Source organism: Pipistrellus hanaki, assembly GCF_964339955.1.
Source record: "Pipistrellus hanaki genome assembly, chromosome: 3".
Taxonomy (NCBI): domain Eukaryota; kingdom Metazoa; phylum Chordata; class Mammalia; order Chiroptera; family Vespertilionidae; genus Pipistrellus; species Pipistrellus hanaki.
In genome coordinates, this window is record NC_140505.1 from 27,927,226 (window position 1) to 27,947,287 (window position 20,062).

Sequence of the window (20,062 nt, forward strand, 5' to 3'; positions counted from 1 at the left end):
TTGCCTCTCACAGGCGCCCTGGACAGGGATTGGGGGCCAACCCTACAACCCAGACACTTGCCCCTCCACTGGGAATGAAACCCTCAACCCATAGGTGTGTGGGGGCAATACTCTAACCACTGAATAACACCATCCAGGGCTTACATTTTATGTTTCAATTGCAGTTTATATACAATATAGTTTTGCATGACTTTCAGCAGCTCTGGGAGAAGAAGGGAGGAGTGCTCAAGGTGAACAGGACACAGGTCTTCTGGGTTCCTCCTTCCTGCCATCTGTGCAGCCCCTACGGCTGGCTTCAAACTTGTTTAAATAACTTCTTGTGTTTAAATGTGTGTACTCCTTAAAAAATACCATAAAACCAACGCATCCTGCCTTGGTGTGTAGAGGGATTCTGAAGGGCATTCCTAGAAAGCAGTGTGCAGATCTGTGCATGGAAGGATCCCTCACTTTGAATGAGGGAGAGGCAGGTAGGAGAGTGCGTAAAGTGCGGGCACAGGGCAGCTGTGCTTCACGGTCAGCTCTTCCAGGCTGAGGTGGCTCTGCTCTGCCCGTGTGTATGGGTTCAGGGCATTGCTTCTCATGCTGAGTTCCAGCACAGCAAATGTGGCCTAAAGGTGCTAGCACAGCTCCCTAATCCTGAAATTAACCGTCACTCTCTCATCAAACAAACCAAAGCCATTCATTCTTCCTACAAGCACATTTTTAGCTTCGGGGATGCAGGCTAGAATCCCACCAGCATATTTAAAGGGTGTCCTTGCCCAGCAGGTCATATTTAACACTTTTGTTTGTATTTTCTCCTTTGGGGTCCAGAAACGCAGAGAAACCAAATGTGGGATTTGGTGTGAGTGACAAATACATCGCATCTTTAATTACTGCCTATCACAGGCAGCGAGACGAGATTGGAAATGAGTGTTATTCAGCTCAAGAGACTGGGGAAGTAGTCACCTGGGCGTAATTAGGTGCATGGTTGCTATCTAGACATGCGACGTAGTGTAGGTCTCAATTGTTGCACACTTTCAACATCCCATTAATTTGCAAAGTGATGGGAGGAGACTGTCCTAGGCTTTTAGAAGCTACTTTGTTCAGAAGTTCCCCCAAATAGAAGAGGTTTAGCAGAGAGTTTTAAGTGAATCTGTTTTGGGTTAGATTTCATCCAGCCTAAGCAGTTCTATTTGATTCCTCAGGTAAGTTAAATGCTTAATGAAAATGGCGTTTGCTTGTGAGTCAAATTACCCAATGATAATGAATGCTGTTGGAAATGTTTTTCTTTTGTAACTTGTTTTTATTTTTAAATTTTTTTCTTTCTTGATTAAGGTATTACATATGTGTGTGTCCTTATTGCCCCATTGCCCTCCCCACTCCCCCACTTATGCCCTCACCCCCTGTTGTCTGTGTCGGTTGGTTAGGCTTATATGCATGCATACAAGTCGTTTGGTTGATCTCTCCCCCTTACCCCCACTCTCCCCTACTTTCCCTCTGAGGTTTGATGGTCTGATTGATGCTGCTCTGTCTCTGGATCTGTTTTTGTTCATCAGTTTCTGCTGTTCATTATATTCCATAAATGAGTGAGATAGTGTAATATTTATCTTTCTCTGACTGGCTTATTTCACTTATCTTATGCTCTCCAGTTCCATCCATGCTGTTGCAAATGGTAAGAATTCCTTCTTTTTTTTTTTTTTTACCACAGTGTAGTATTCCATTGTGTAGATGTACCATGGTTTTTTAAATTTTAAACTGGGAAAGAGGTAAGCGGGGGATAAGGAGGAGGTCTAGGTGAATGAAAACATCACTGGACTTTCAGAACACTGCACTAGCTACGTGTGATGGTCCCCTTTGCTTCCGCACCAACTGGACCACCGGTGGTGAGAAATAAGAAATCACAGATGGTATGTGATTGACTTCTAAAAAGTCCCTAACTCTTACATCTGTAATTGCATTTTCTAAAGACTAAATAACTTTAAGAAAGCTACTGTCATATTTAACAATAGTGATTAACAGGGAGGGACATGGGCTCAAACAGAGTTTCAGTTCTAGTTTTCTTAATCAAACAACATGAAAAAGTGTGTGATTACTATCCTTAGAGATTTGTTTAAAAGAATCTTGCTAAAAAGGTAAGAATCAATGAGTAGGCTTCATTTACGCCTTTGTGCCAAGGAGTCCCAAGATATTTTTCTCTCAGGAAGGAAGTGGGATTTACCTTTCCTGGAAACCATTTCCCAATGCTTCTCCAAAGAAGAACCTTACAATTTTGCTCCTGCTCTACCCGTGGCCCAGGTCAAACACTGAGGACCAGGAGATGGAGGGGGAGCCTTAGTTTTAATGTACATCTGTTTTCTACTATTTTTCAATCGCCTGAATGATGATTCAGGTAATTGAGTGAAAATTACAATGTTCTTCTTTTAAATTTTTTTAAAAATTGATTTCAGAGAAGAAAAGAGAGAGGGAGAGAGAGAAACATCAATAACGAGAGAATCATTGATCGGCTGCCTCCTGCATGCCTGCAATTTGGATTGAGCCCAACTAGGAATTGAATCATGACTGCCTAGTTCATAGGTTGACATCAACTACTAAACCATGCTGGCTGGCCTACTTTTATATATTTTAATACTTTTCTTTTAAAAATAGAAACAGATCATGGCAGCTGTACATATATTTGTATTTACATATATGAGTAGCTACCAATTCTGTGGAGTTGGAATGTTAAGAAAAATCTCAATCCTTATGGCATTTTAGAACTGATGAGGACTTTGGAGAGCACTAGCTTTTCTTCTTTTTTCAAACTTAGAAATACAGTTGCAAGTCCACACAAGGTATGTGGCTCACTTTATTCTTTTTGGAGAATTTTGCAGTTCATTTGTTGAGCAGAGGGTGGGCCGGCTTACTTTTTAACTCCACTTGAAAATTTACATGGCACATGACTCATCCAGTGATTCAAGGAAGGGGCATGTTGGTGGGACTGATCTTGGAGGTGTTATTCCTCTAATCTAAAATCTATCTAATGTTTTTGCCCACAGATAGCCTCTACTTACAGGGAGTCATCATAGATTCCCATATCTAGAGAGGAGCAAAAGCTCTTGAGAAATCTTTATTGTTGAAAGTATTATGTGTGTCCCTCCCCCCCCCCCCCCCATTGACACCTTCTAGTCTGCCCCCACTTCAGCCCCTGGCCTTTACTACCTATTCTCTGTGTCCATGGGTTATGTATAAATGCAAGTTCTTTCATTGGTTTCTTCCCACACACCCCACTTTCCCTCTGAGATTGGACAGTCAGTTCCATGCTTCTGTATATTTTGGATCCAATTTGTTCATCAGTTTATTTTGTTCATTAGATTCCACATATGAGCGAGATCCTGTAGTATTTGTCTTTCTCTGACTGGTTTATTTCTCTTGGTGTAATATTCTGCAGGTCCCTCCATGTTGTGTCAAAGGGTAAGCGATCTTTCTTTTTATTGCCGCATAGTATTCCATGGTGTAAATGTACATAGCGTTTTTATCCACTCCTCTACTGATGAGCACTTGGGTTGCTTCCAGATCTTAGCAATTGTAAATTGTGCTGTTATGAATAGGTATGCATACAGTATTTCTGATTGGTGTTTTGAGTTTCTTAGGACATATTCCTAGAAGTGGGATTGCTAGATTAAATGGCAGTTTTATATTTATTTTTTTGAGGAAAATCCATATTGTTTTCCATAATGGCTGCACCAGTCTGCATTCACACCAGCAGTGTACTGGTACTAGGGTTCCCTTTTCTCTACTTCCTTATCAGCACTTGTCATTTGTTGAGTTGTTGATAGTAGCTATTCTGACAGGTGTGAGGTGATACCTCATTGTCATTTTAATGTGCATCTTTCTGATGATCAGTCTCTTTGAGCCTTTTTTTTTTTCATATGTCTCTTGGCCATCTATATGTCCACTTTGGAGAAGTGTCTATTTAGGACCTTTGCCAGTTTTTTAATTGGATTTTTTTCTCTTCTTTTTGTTAGGTTGTATGAGTTCCTTATATCTTTTGGCTATTAACTCTAATCAGATATAGCAAATGATCCAAAATAAGCATAGGGACTTGTATTTAAGAAGTTGATTTTTCCTATCTAATCAAATGAGGTACTCCCTGCCAACTGGTCATTTTCACAGGAGGGGGAATGTATTTCAGAAGGAGAATTAGATTTTTTCGTATTTCATTTGTCCCTCAGAAAGTTTTCCCATTAATTATTGTAAAATTCATTGTTATTTCCTTCAAGTATGACTATGAACTTTCTTTTCTAGCCTTCTTTAGATTAATGTATGTGTGTGTGTGCGTGTGTGTGTGTGTGTGTGTGTGTGTGTGTGTACATAAGGATAAATGTGATTGAAAAACTCACCCATTCATTTTATTTATATATTATTTAGAAAAAATCATTCTGAGTCTACCCTTGAAAAAGGCTTGATATAGATATTTCAGGTCCTCATAGTAACAATTCTCATCTAATACTCTCCATATCACTCGGACCAGAACATTATAATTTTCACTCAATTACCTGAATAGTCTGTGTGCCTGGAACCTCTCTGTGGCTTACAGAATATGGGAAACAGAGGCTAGGAACATGGTGTGATCAGATCATGGAGACCAGCGCTGTACCAGGCCTTAACTTCTTATAAGGGTCTTGAAATCTTCTATGTGAATCTTCTAGGTGGAAACACTGAAGGTAATATCATCTTGGTTTGTCATGATCTCAATTCACAGCACTGCTTAGGTTGAAATGAACCACACATTCCTTTTGCGTGTTGCTCCAGTGTAGAACCAAGCTCAGCCCTAAGGGCCCTCTGCTGCAGAGTTGGTGCCTTCCTGCTTCCTCCTTCTCTCTTCCTGTGCTCATGTAAATACCTCCTTCAGCGGACAGGCTCTGGGCATTCGTCAAGTCTTGCTCTAGTAATTCTTTGAGCTTTTGTGTCTGATATACCTCCTCTCCCTTTGTTTTCATGGTGTTTCACTGGGTGGACATTCTAGAGTAACCACGTATGTTTATCTTCCAAACCACTACACTTTTGAGAGTGCTAAAATGCTAACCCCAGCAGATGCCAGGAAAGCCGTGTGACCTGGGATGCATGGTTACCTTATTGTTCGAGCATCGTAAATTGTGTTTTGAATAAAATTTAATGAAAAACTGTTACTGACCAACATGAATATCCCCTGAAAAGAACCAGAATCTTAGAATGAAACTGAGCGAGGTAAATAAAGCTGCTTATCTGATCTCGACTCAAGATTATTTGACCTTTATAAAACATGATAAATATTTTCACCTGACTTTATAAAAATAAAGATTGATAAGAGAAGGGCTTGAAGTAGAATTCTCCCACTTTTTATGCAATATTTGATTTAACTTCAATTCCTACAAACCTCAGATGAATCTGGTTCGTGCATCAAAGCACTGAGTTTAATTTATTATGGCATTAAACATACAGGTAGCTTATATGTGAATGAATATATACTATATAATAAAAGGCTAAGTGTCCGGTCCTCTGTTCAACCAATCAAAGCATAACATGCTAATGATATGCTAAAGCTGCTCAACTGCTCACTATGACATGCACTGACCACCAGGGGCCAGACTCTCTGACCAGTAGGTTAGCTTCCTGCTGAAGTCCTAAAGATCAGGACTAAGTGAGATGGGCCAGACATGCCCTGGAGCCCTTCGCAGTCCCTCCCCAGCTGGCCAACCTCCTGCATCCCTCCCTTCCCCTGATGGTGCACCAGTGGGGTCCCTTGGTCTAACCTGCACCCTCTTGCAATCCAGGACCCCTCCAGGGATGCAGAGAGCTAGTTTTAGCTTATCCTGCAGGCCAAGGGACCAGAATTCGTGCACCAGGCCTCTAATATACATATATTATATTCATGCACCAGGCCTCTAATATATATATATATATATATATATATATATATATATATATATATATATATATATATATATATATATTCTGTTCCCTTAAGAGCTATCAAGGTATCAAGGGAATTTCATATATCAATTTTTTTGGCATGCTCTTAATATTAAATATCCAAAGTGCCAATGTCAAATTATTTGACTTGAAATCACAAAACCAGAGTATCTCACTATTTTTAAGCAAGGTCCTAATATCTTTTGATCTTGAACACCAGCAAGTTCTCAGACTCTAGCTATTTATTTTTCTTTCATTCCTTTTGTTTCTTTAATTTGAAACAAGCTTTTTTTTTCACATGGTACTTAAACATGGCATTCTTTAACTGTGTATAAAGAATAAAATTAGAGTAAAGAAAGTGAATAATTATTAGGAGAACATTTTTGACTTTAGAATGGTCTTGGGGGAAGCAATAAATTGGCTTTGTATTTGTGTTTTATTTTGTTTAACATCAACATGTGTTTACAACAATGGACAAATAGATTCTGGATGGGAAAATAGAGGAGGGGAGGTGTCTAGAAGTTATATTGTATTTGCCAGCAAAAGGGGTCTGTAATAATCCTGGGACACTGAATATTGGTGACTATTATGTGACAATTTCCTCTGACTAACCTTTCATGTGGTAGAGTCCCTGTCTTGGGGATGCTCTTGACACATGCCATGTGAAGCTACGGTCTGGCAAGGTCCCTGGCAGGCGGGTGCTGGCATCCAGGGGCATGCAGTCCTGTTTCCTGCTGCTTCTATCTGCTAAAAAAAGTTTTAGTGTATTAAGAAAGGCTACTGTTCATTCCAGCATTAGTAGTTTTAAAATGGCGTCTTATATTTCAATGTTGCATGGTTCCACTTGGGATTAATATTCAACATTAGGTTATTGAAGTTTTCTGCCTCAATTTATTTATTGTCTGCCTTTTTCCGGGCAAAGGATATGAAGTGGGTAGGTTTCTATTATAAGAAGGACTTTTTCCGTTCTCTGTGACAACACCTGAAAGCAAGCAGTTGGCTTTAAAAAGGACATAAACTGGACAAAGGGTAAGTCAATTTCTTTATTCACACCATATTTTCACTTTTGGGGGAGATTGCCATCAGTAATTTTAAGATCTCATTTTAGAAGTTTTATCTTTCAGACTGTGAATTTGCATTAACTTATCCATGCAAATTTTAGTTTTGAGGCAGATTCACCGACGGGACACACTTTTGCAAAAGAACTTAATGGTCAGCACTGAATGAGCAATAGGAAACAGCAGGTTTATGGCTTTCTTTCTTTTCTTTTTCTTTTTTTTTTTTGTAAGGGAAAAAATTAATGACCTCCATCAACCACCTCTTTCTTCCTTCTTTCCTCCCCTCTCTCCACCCTGCCTTCCCTTGGGATCCCAACTGTGTGATGGTTCGGCTTCCACACAAAGGAAGATTTATTACTTTAATGTCTTTGTGATTTAGTTGTATGTAATTTTTACTTGGGACCCCAGGGAGTGCATTCCCCGCTTCCCGTATATGTTGTGATGCCCTTTGGAACAAAAGGAAGTGAACATGCGTAGGTGAACAAAGCAGCCCTCGTCATCTTCTCGAATCTCAGCTTTCTGAGTTAAGCATTTGGCATTAGTGACAAAATAAGATCAAACATTCAGGACAAGAGATGTTGAATGTTAAGAATGCAGAAAACACACAGTCGAGGCATCTCACGTGTTTTACATTCTTCTCCATGAACTCTATAGTCACTATGTCTGAAAGTGTTTACCAAGTAGAAACGCACTTCCATAAAAGGGGAATTCCAGGTTTCCATGACTTTCCACCTTACTTAGATGTCGGAATGAATAATGTAGTTGTAACCTTGATTTATTTGATATTAAAAAAATACAGGGAGGGGGAAGAGTGGAGGCTGAGGTCGTTCAGCCACCCTTGGTTCTCTCATGGAAGGTCTCAGTCTTCGCCACTCATGTGGGAGGAGTGAGAAGTAAACTTGTATCTCATCTGTAGTTTATATTGGAAGTTTTGCAGTTATTGATTTTCTGTCAAAGATAGCAAACATTTTATGTGAGGGGGTAAATTGGCTTTATCTTCCATTATTCCACTTAAGTGAATATTGGCCTAGGTTATTAATATCTACCTTTTACCTTATAGTTTAACCAAGTCAAATGCATTCATTGTTGGGACAAGGGTGCATGACAACTCCAAATATATCCGCCCCTGCCACCTTCATTCAGTTTTCAAGCAGATGAATCTGAGACTCAAAATGAATACTGTAAGCAACTTCCTAAGATTAAGTTTCTCAACAGCAAGTACCAGACCATTAAATTCAGATGTCAAGTCCTTTCTATTCTTCACTAACAGTGAAGCTTCAAGTTGAGGCCTCTCAACACCACTGTCTTTAACAAAAGATTAGGTTTTCAAAAGAAATGCAAAATGATTTAAGTCTCTTGGGACTTTCCTTTTATATGTGCATATCAGTTAGGACTGTTTAGGTTAACAGATAACAGATAAACCAAATCAAACTGGTTGATTCCATTAAGCTGCAAGTGCGGAGTAGGATATGTTTCAGAGTTGGTCGAGCACTGTCTTCTGAGACTGTGCTTCACCTAAAACGTGTTTCCTTTGTTTTCTACCCTGTAACTCCAAACAGCACTCCTGAAAGTAATGCTAATGGACTCTGTGTGTCAAATGACACGATGGCCAGGGGAAGGAAAGGTGCTGACCTAGTCACTCTCTGAGATGGTGTAAAGTCAGCCTTCCCCAAATTCCATGGGTTTTGTGGAGCAAGGGAAGATGATGGAATAAAAATCTGTGTAGCATCCTTAAGGAGAAACAAGGAAAAGTGGAAAGTAAACACAGCAAGAATGTGGCTATCTACAAGCCAATGAGAGGGTTCTCACTAAAATCCAACCTTGCCAGCTCCTTGACTTTGAACTTCCAGCCTTTGGAACTGTGAGAATATAAGCTTCTGTTGCTTAAGCTGCCCTGTCGGTGGCATCCTATATAATAAAAGGCTAATATGCAAATCAACCGAATGGTGGAATGACCAGTTGTATGAAGTGCACTGACCTGACCACCAGGGGTCAGATGCTTAACTCAGGAGCTGCGCCCTGGTGGTCAGTGTACTCCCTCAGGGGGAGCATTGCTCATTCAGAAGCCGGGATCATGCTGGAGAGAGCAGCAGTGGTGGCAGGAGCCTCTCTCACCTTCACGGCAGTGCTAAGGACCCCTCTGGGGGATGTCTGACATTCCCTGAGAGGTCCCGGACTGTGAGAGGGCATAGGCTAGGTTAAGAACTTCCCTCACACCCCCAGTGCACAAATATCATGCACCGGGCCTCTAGTTATGTTATGAAAGCTCTAGCCAGCCAATACACCACTGGAACAGACCACCATTATACTCTCTTGAATAGATGGGAATAGAGGGCTATGTTACCCTGTGCTCCTCATAGGGGGCATTTTCCAGGAGATTTTCTCTCTGGGAGATAACTCCTTCTGGAGTTTTAGATCATGTACTCCTATTCCTAACAATTATTTTGTTATTTTTAAAAATGATGATTAGCCTAATGTAAATTAAAGACTGTTAGCCCAACACATTTTGTTTATGCAGCTCCTGGAAGTTGTCCCATTTTGCATATCCTTATAATTGTGTGTGTGTTTATTACAATATTCATGGTCAATAATAGTCAATTGAGTGAATCACATCTGACCCATGGAGGGGTTTCTGGGTTCATAGATGAGTTAGAAACTCCAGAACCATCAGGCCTGATTGTCCTTGGATAGTGAAGATACTTTCTACTGACAGCTGTCCCTCTGAATTCACTCCAAAGCAGCGGACATGTCTGGCCCAGCTCCTGGGAAAGGTTTGCTCTTGGTCTGGATCTCCCCTTGAGCTTCTCATCCTGGAACTGCACATCTGACACTTATAAGTAGTTCAGGAACTTCTGGATGGTGAGTTATGTCCAATTTCTGACTTTTCTGCTCATCACCAGTAACCATGGCCAGTGTGCTTCTGGTACAAAGTAGTCAGAAACTTTATACAGAGCTTGAGCATGTGGTTCCTTCTTCTTTCTGAAGAAACACTTTTCATGTCAGAAAGGACTAAGGCTGTAATGTGAACACATGGGCACCTAGTTGAACCCATTCAGAGCACAGCAGAGGCAATTTATTCCACTAGTCTTAGAGAATTTTATAAAACTAAGCCTGGTAAAATTGGTATTTAAAAAAAAATCTTCCAGGTTTTTTTTTGATAGAAAGATTTTCCTGAGCTAAAGCATCTTTTTCTAGTCCAACCAGCTTGTTTATAGAGAAATATCTTCATAGTCAGAGTCCATTACGTTGTATGCAGTTTACAGCCAGGAAGGGAAGTTAACTCCCCGTTAACACCTTCCTCCCTACCTCCTTTGGCCTAAATGATTTTTTCCTTTAAGAGTAATTTCAACGTTTCAGGATATTGGACACATCTTATTCATTTGACAAGCTCTGAATGTAAAACTCAAATGCATAATATAAAAATAGGAAACACAGAGAGGTGAATGCACAGTGATAGTTTATATGACCTGCAATCTGAGAGGTAAAAACATGTTGGCCAAAGGGCAACGGAGGGACTTTTCTCTGTGTCTCAACTATGGTGGTGGATACACAAAGTGATTAAATTGCATAGAAGCACACACATGTACAAGTAAATCTGGGGATATCTGAATAAAAAAAGGTGAATTGTATAACTGTTGATACCCAGGTGGTGATATCGTACTATAGTTTTGAAAAATATTATCATTGGGGAAAATTGGATTAAGGGTACATGGGCCTTCTCCCTATTATTTCTTATGACTGCATGCACATCTACAGTTATGTCAATAAATTTTTTTTTAAAGTTAGCCATATCTCATACATATACCATCCAAATCTATGAATGTTAGCAAAGCAATGGAGAGAAATATCATCTGAAAAAACACAGAAGTGAAAATAGCGCTCTTGATTATTTAACTGTGGATAATGTTTTCCAGACTGTTCCACCGATAGGCATAAAAATTGATTAGCACACTCTTTTTAGGCTGAAAGATGGTATGCCATGGAAGTCCTGGGACAGGCCATGAAGACATTTGAACATTTAGGACTATGCCACTGAGACCATTTTACTTTTTTTTTTTTTTATTACTAACATAATGCAATTTATAGAAAATTGGGGAAGTAGAATAAGGCACAAAAAATAAGGCACAAATAAAGGGAAAACACCCCAAGCCTCAGGGACAATCATGGTTAACATTTTATTATATTTCCACCAATATTTGCTCTATTCAAATATATATTTACATACAAGTATTCCCCCATTTCTAGGCAATGCTTACAAACAACACTTACAAAGTTTTATAAAGGACATTCAAAATGTGATTGTACAAATATATATACACAATTGCACAGGTTCACAGCAGAGTGCAATCTCTCAACTTTCCTGATGTTTTAGGTAAAAGTTGGTACTTATTGTTTTAAAGTTCATCAAGGTCAAACTTTTCTTACATGTTTGTTAGTCATTTGTAGTTCCTCTTTTGTGAACTAGTCGCTTCCACACTTTGTCTATTTATTGGAACAGGGGTCAAATCATGCAACACTAATGTTACTTGTCATGCATATAAAGTTATTTATGGTTTTCTTTAGGGAGAGCTTCAGTACTTTGTAGTAGCTTAAATATGTGAGACATACTGGGGCATTCCCTATTCTTTTTGTAATGCTTAATTCTCATCTGTATTACTGCTGCAGATTGAGATAAAAATGACTGCTGTATTTCCATATTGAGATAAAAATACAGTGCAATGGAGGTAAAGTCTGATTTAAAGCTCAAAATATTGGAGTTAGGGGGCAGGAATGTGTATAATGTTATCCAAAATCCATACTGGAAGCCAGGCTAATCTGAGGGAAAAAGTTGTAAAAACAAACAAACAAACAAAAACCAGTGATCTTTTAAATCCCTCAGTGTCACCTTCCTGTATCCTACTTAGTCCTAACCCTCTGGGGTCCTCACTCTGCTCTCTCACTTCCCACTTTGGGAGTATGCTCTTTGAAACTGTGCTTTCACTAAAAGGAATTTTTAAGCATTACTCTTTTTTTTGGTAGAGATTTTACATGTTAATAAAGTCAAATCCTTAAGATAAATGTTAGAAACACAAGGTGAACTTTTAGTCAGCAGCCAGGAAATGAAACAGAATTTTGAGGTGTTCCTACTGCCCTCGAGTCATCTGTGCAGTCTTGTCATTTTTTAAAGTGATTTTAAAAAAAGAATGGTTGGAACCAAGTCAGGAATAATGACCTGAGAATGAAAGCATGGTTCCATACACTAAAACTTTAAATATGAACCCATGAGTGCCACTGTTTGTCATATGAAATACCAGGAAAAAGAATATTCTTACCCATATTTATCTGTGCCTAAATCATGCCTCTATTTCTTGGACCAAAAATAAATTAACAGATGTTTGTTTGTTTGTTTTTTTCAATATAAATAGAGACATTTTGAAAAGTGTGTTTTAACTCTGTATGAATGAAATTTTATTGTTCATTCATTATTGTATTTAGGCATCAGTATCAAAAACCACTTAAGTGCAGTCAGAAAGTAGAATGAATGAACTTCTTTCACCAGTTGGAAGGAATAGCAGAAATATGTATGACTCCTAAAAAGATAATATTTCTATATCCTTTGATTTTACCCTTAAAGTAAAATGGTGGGAAAACAATGCCTTTGGCTTCCTGGTTTATTCCTAAATGCTCTTCAAGTCTGCACTGATGTTTTCCTTTCTCTGGAGAGCCTTTTCAGCCCACTTGATGCTAAAGAGGCTTATGGCTTCTCTAGGTATCACCCAACACTCTGGCTTTCTGGATGGCCACCTGCAGGAAATTGTGTTGTGATTTGGGGTTTACTTGTTCATCTGCCTCCCATTGTCTCAGGGGCTGTGCTTTCTTCACTGCATATCACTGGAATTCTGAGATCTCCTGGTATACACAGGGGACAAAATAAATATCTCATCAGCAAATCAGTGAGTAAAGGAAGTGCCCACCTTCCTCTCAGTATTGGTCTATGGCCACAGGGGCTAGAACCCAAGCCAAAACCATACTCAGGTTGGCTGGGTAAAAAGTCGACAAAGCTAGATCTTTTTGGGCTGGTGGACCACAGTCCATTCTCATGATGGTGTCCTGTCATCTTTCTCACCAAGAACACTGTCCTGCTTTCTCAGAGGGAGCCTTTATCTGATGGAAATTGTAAAAAATAACAACCCTTATTTTAGTAGAGAAATATTTTGTTTTGTTTTAAATTCTAGAGTATGTCACAAAAAAGTTTGGCATGGGAAGAACTCTAAGTTCATTTGGCTTACTCAATACCACATATTCATCAGAGTATGTGCCAGATATTGATGTTTGTTAATTTTAATTTTTTAATCTTTGCTTACAGGAATAATTTTTAAAATTTAATTTTATTGTTAATAATATTATAGATATCTCCCAATTTCTCCTCCCCAATACCCTCCTCCTCCCAGTACCTGCCCCTTCACACACTTTGCTTCCATTGGTTATGAATATATGTATATGAGTTCTTTGATTGTTGTTATTTTTAGTTACATCATCATTCTTACTTTTTTAGAGACCTTTCCCTATTTCAGAGAGATACATGCTTCCTGTAACCATATCAAACTCACTCTTCCAGGTGAAATCTAGCATATTTATAGTGATGCTTGAAGTGTCCTTGTGGTGATTGAAAAAGATTTCCAATAGTGAATTTTAAGTCAATATATAATATAAATGTACAATTGGTTATTCTTCTTCATTGTTCAAGCCATCTTCTTTCTGACTCCTCAGTAGCTACACAGATTTTCCTGTAATTTCTGAATGATATTGAACAACTACCTTTTGGATAGGGGAGGTATGCAAATTATATTTTTCCTGATTAATGATGTAAGGGGACAGGTGGAATCAATATCCATAGCATATGTGTTTAGCCTGTTGAAGCAGAGGTGATTTTTTCTCTTTCTCATTTAAAGACCATGAAGACTGTAAAAATGAAGTTGATCTTTCCTTCTGGACAGCAATGAATAATGATGAATCCATTGGTTTTGCCTTAGAAGTAGAGGTGGGAGGATATCTCATAGCCATCCTAGAGAACATTCCAGCATTTAACAATTAATTGATTGTTAATTAATTGAATTAATTTATTTTTAATTAAATTGTTAATGTAAGAGCAGAGTATCAATTGTCTTTACCTTTTGCATAAAACTTATTCCAGAAAGTTAAGGACATGTTGGATTATATAGATCAGTCTAAAACTGTAGAGACATTTCTAGGCTCTTCATGCCTTCCTGTGGATCTTTGTTTCCTTGGGGTCTAATTTAGCTTCAGCCTAATCTACTTTTAGAGCAAATCTGATGGTGATGAATTCTATCTGCTTTTGTTTGTCTGAAAATATCTTGTTTTTGCAAACTATTTTACATTTGAAAGATAATTTCACTGGGCATAGAATTCCATGTTGACACTTTTTTTTTCTTTCATATTTTATGTTGTTGTCCACTGACTTCTGGCCTCTGTTTTTCCCTAATGAGAAGTCTGTCACCAGTCCTTATAGGAAACAGTATGTCTCTGTTCTCTGGTTGGTTTTAAGATTTTTCTTTAATCTTCAGCACTGTCCTATGTATGTAAGACTGCATGTATGATAAACTTTATGATGTTGTTCCATAGGCCCCTAAGACTCTCTTTTTTAAATTACAATTTTTATCTTTATTGTTGAAAGTATTACAGATGTCCCCCTTTTTTCCTCCATTGACCCCCTCCATCCTGCTCTGCCCCCTCTCAAGGCTTTCACTACACTATTGTCTGTGTCCTTGGGCTATGCGTATATCCTAACCCTAAGACTCTTTAAAAATATTTATCTTATTTTCAGAATGAATAATTTCTATTGATTTGTCTTCAAGTTTGCTTTTCTTCTATAGAATCCAGTCTGCTGTTTAGGCTATCAGTGAAAAAGTTTGCACTTTTCAGTTCTAGAATTTGCACTTTTATAGTTTCCCTTCTCTGTTGTGATTCTCCAATTATTCATTTATTGTAATAACATTTTCCTTTAAATTTGAGCATACTTAAAACAGTTGTTTTAAAGTCCTTCTTTCTGAGTCATTTCAGGCATCTGTACTACAGTTTTCTTTATTAGAATCATATTTTCCTTTTCTTTTCAGGTCTAGAAACTTTGCATTGGGTGACAGAAATTGTGGCTAGCACATTGTAGGGAGTCTGAATGATGTTTTACACTTATATAATTTTTATCTAATACTCATGTTCACCTCTTGAGGTCACTATAATTGTTCCAGTTTATAGATGAGCAAACTGAGCCTCCTGTTTCACAAAGGACCTTCCCAATATTACACAGCTAATATGTGGTGAAGCTGCCACTCAAAGTGAGAATTTCTGCTATTATATTGTCAGCTAGATTTGCTCAATTAGAGGTGTTTTGGCCAGGCCATTCTTGATTACACCTGCCAAACTTTCAGTGTGCCAAGATTCTGCTTTCCCTAAGAGGGGACTGAGGCCTGTGTGGCCCTCTGCTGTTCAGCAGGCTCAGGCGGGACACAGACCTCATTCCCACTGTTTCTGAAAACAACTTGGAGCACAATTAGCCTTGTCAAACCTTTCACTCCTCTGCCGTATATGGTTGCCAGCTTTCCAGGGCAGCTCAATAATCCCCAGGGTCTTGCTGCAGGGGCAGCGATTAACCGAGGTGTTTACATGTCTGAAAATGTACCAGGCTATAAATAGAAGCTATTTTCCCAGCATCCTGTGATACTGGGTTTATTCTTTTCTTTTTCTTTTTCTTCCCCATTTGTCAGCTTTCATAAAGAAGAAAAGGAGCAAAGGGGGGAAAAATAACTCACCCACCAAACAATTTCAGATTGACAGAAAGAGCATTCACTTAGCTTCCCAGAAAATCGATGGCAAAGCTCCTGGCCCACAGAAAAAGGAAACGGCAAAGAATTACACAGCTTTTCCGAGAAACAAAGTGAGAAATGAATGCAGTAATGTTAGGAAGCAAGTCCCCTGCATCAGAGATGGGCGCCTCTGAGAGTTCTGAGCTGCTTCTGATGGACTCTGGAACCAGCTTGCAACACAGCTTCTTGGCTCCTAGATTAGCTCTCCTCCTTGGAGTCTTAGAGTCTCAGTGGTGGATAATGGCTTTGTGTGTGCCCGGGATCTGGGAATGGAAAACATTGTGGGGTTTCCTCTCTCCTTTCTCAGCAGGTTTTGCATGGAGGCCATCTTCTTAGGGGAACTGAAATTTACTCCATGGAGGGGAGCAATGTGTTAGGGATTACAGGGGCTATGGACCCCAACCGATGTGGGGATGGGAGTGGGCAAAACACTCTAATTACCAATGATCACATTTCCTACAGCCCTGGGCCAAGTGTTAGGATAAAAACTCATCATACATTATGCCTTTTGTCCTTACAACAAGCCCAAGAAGGAGGAACTAATATTTGATACAAAAAGAAATTGAGGTAAAGGGATTACACAATTTACCTAATGTCACACACTAGTAAGTGGCATAGCCAGGTTTTGAACATAGATGATTTATAGTCTATGTTTAACTGCCACACAATGTTGCCTTTTAATTCTCATCCTCAGGGCTGACCCTCTCCATGGGGACATTGGAAAAAGCCAGAATAAGAAAACCTATGGTGAGATCTCTAGAGAATGTACTAATACAAAGGTTCTCAGCAGTTTCCAAAATACAGAACAACATAAAGGCATTACTTATAAAAGTACCAAGGCCTGAGAATCCAGAAGAAAAGAAATAAATACTGATTAAAAAGTCATTTGTGAATATACCTACAGTGTATTCCTGTTATCAGAATTGCTCCCTCGATCCTACTGAACAGTTGGAAGGCTGCTGAGGGGTTAGAAAAACAAAAATAAATGAGTAGAGAGAATATTGGACCCTGACTGCCAAACAAAGCTTCCCATATTGGTTAGGCTTAGGAGGCTTCTCCCCTCTCACTAAGATTGCACATTTGAGGAGATGCTTAGTATCAGGAGAAGGTCTTTATCTTAGTTTCTCATGGTTGTCACTGAGTTGTTCCTGGCCAAGCCCACACGATGTAGTTGAAGCAGGAAATTCTGTTTCCTCAACACCATGCATGGGCATGGAGATTGCTTTCTGGCATTCTCTAGGCCATAATAGTTCAGGCACCTTCAATTTCTCCCACCTGCTTCCACCACATCTATACATGATACCTGCCCCTTCTCAGGTTGCTGGGTGGGAGCAGAATGCAAATCTCAACCGTTCCAGAAACTTCTACCACTGTTCCCTCCCTTCATCCCCAAATGTTGGGGCCAGTTTTCTTCAAGCAGCATATACTTTCAAAACTCATGCCTGAGTGAAGAGTGAGGGAGGGTCTTTATGCCTTAGAAGCATATTTATTACTGACTCATCTTAGACAAGGAAGGCTAAACTTAGAACACCAAGGGGAGGGAAAAACACCTTAAATGTATGCCCATGCAGGGAAAAACAAATGTAAATTAGTATCTCATTCAATTCCTTGTCACAAATGTTTGCACACTATCCAAGTTTTCCATCAACCAAGAAGAATACATCAGATTAAGATACAACCTTATACCACCACTAGGCTCCAATTCTAATTGCTTCTGTGTATTTCCACTGCCTCCTGTCTCTATTTGCTCTGACCACACAATGGTCTTCCAGCTTGCTATCTTGCTTCCTCAAATCATCTTTTATCCTGTGGTTGGGGGGAGTTTTTAAATAATGCAAATATGATTCTCTTACTTGCAGTTAAAGGATTTCACTGTCTCCTCCTTGTCTACACACAACTATAGTTGTATAGAAGGCAAGTCCTAATTCCTTTGCCTTCTCTTTGGACCTTGACATGCTGGCCTACTTAAGGCCGCCATTGTCATGATTGGCATCTAAAGCTCTACCTACAGCCTCAACATAGAGTCCCCTCATAATATTGTGTCTTTACAAAAGTTCCTCCTTTGTGTGTTTCCCCTTTATGTTCAATGACTGGATACTTGCTCAACCTTCAAAACCCAGCTGAGCCTCGGGTCCTCCAAGAAGCATTTCCTTATTTTCTCAGAGGCAGTTTATTTTCCCTCTTTTGTGGAGATGCTGAAATTTGGCCTAATATTTTTCATGGCATTTACTACACTACATTGCATAATGTATGTACACCTATGCTTCTATTACTGTGAATTCCTTGAAGGCAGGAATCATTTGCTCATTTATATTTATTTCCCTGGTGCCTGGCACAAGTCTGTAAATATCTAAATTGTCTATAGTTGTAAATAGGAGGGCAGGGGAAAAAGGGAGGGTCAGGGCCATTCTGCCCAGAGCTAGACAAACAGGAAGGATCAAAGGAAAGGAACCATATCTCTCATCTCAAGGGAAAAAAAATAGAATAAGAATGACAGGACCATCTTTTACACCTTATGACTTCATTTTAAAATAAAATTGTCCTTTAAGCTCTTCATGCATAAAGGCAACAGGAAAGAGCAATGTTTTTCATCTTTGATTCTAGTGGAAGATTGAAGTGGCACTCAAAAAAGAAACTGTTTTGGAAAAGTAGAAAATAATACAAGTCAGCAGATCTTGAGCATTAGGTTATATGTCAGCTATGGACTGTGAGTTCTTGAGCCATTATCAATATTGTTCCCTAACAGTAGTGATCACTTTTTACCATCATCATCATCATCATCATCATCATTATTAATGTGGTCAATGGTCTGAGTTGCTTGACCATTAACCTGATAGGTACCATATTCAGTAAATTCTAGACAAAAACAAAGATATGACAAGAAAAATCTCCAAATGAAGTGCTGAGAGAAAAGTCTGTCTGATTATTGCATGCAAAGCCAAGCATTCTAGAAAAATGCAAAAGAAGAGAGTGATGGCATATTCAGTATTATCCAGTTAAGACCAATGCCATCATTCAGCAATAGTCATTGTCATTGCATGTCTACACTTTACAAGATGCTGTGAGTGGAAGCAAAAGGTTGTCCTTGACTGCCAAGAACTGATAACCCAGTTGTAATCAATCAGTGTGTGCTATAAGTATCTAGTTAGATGCATTCTAAACACTAAAAGAAAAAGTGGTTGGTTTTTGTGAAGAGTGCTAAGCTGTGAACTACTTAGAGGTAGGAAAGATTGGGATGGCAGAGAAAACTGGGGAAGCATTCTAGACCTGAAGAAAGCAAAGTGGGGAGAAATTGTGAAGTGAGTGCGCTAATTGACTGGAACAAAAGATTGAGATACATATTATGAGCAAATAATATAGGACCTAAAATACTAAACTTAGACTTCAATAGCTATTGAAGGTGACATAATTAAACTCATAATTTTAAAGAATTGGTATTGTTCCACCCCCCCTTCCCCCAATGCAGCTCAGTGGTTGAGCATTGACCTATGAACCAAGAGAACCCAGTAGGGGGGCATGCGGGAAGCAGCTGATCTATGATTCTCTCTCATCATTGATGTTTCTACCTCTCTTTTCCTCTCTGAAATTATATATATATATATATATATATATATATATATATATATATATATATATATATAATTTTTTTACTTTTTAAATTTTTTTAAATTTTTAAATTTTTAAATTTTTTATTATTTTTTAATTTTTTTTTGTATCAACCAATGGGACCTCCTTGGGAATGAGGCCATTTGGGGGACAGGCACAGTGATGGTATCAGCATAGTGTCAATCAGGAATCTAGGTGATACAATAAGAGCACCAGGAATGGAATCTATGAGCTTCTCTGCAGGGAGAGCTCTCCTCCCCACCAGCAGTGAGACAGTGAACAAGGCCTCCAACTTCTTTAGGCTTTGATTTTTAATCTGTAACAGTAGGATATTGAACTACAGCTTTAGCTGTACCTATGGATCTTCCAATCTAGACGTCCATATTTTTGTAATTCTAAAGGTAAATGTACTTGAGGACAAAGATAAAGGCAGAATCAATGGTGATTTGGAGCTATTGAAACTGAGTGAATGAGAAGATGGAGATTATCTGTGACAAAAGCAGAGGGCTTCTTTAAGGGTTTAATATGTAATTATTCTAAAGCAATGCAGTTTTAGAAGATCCAATAAAGAGTATTGAAATGACAAGCTTTAGGCTAGCTTCATTTTCAAAGCCTTCTTGGAGGTAG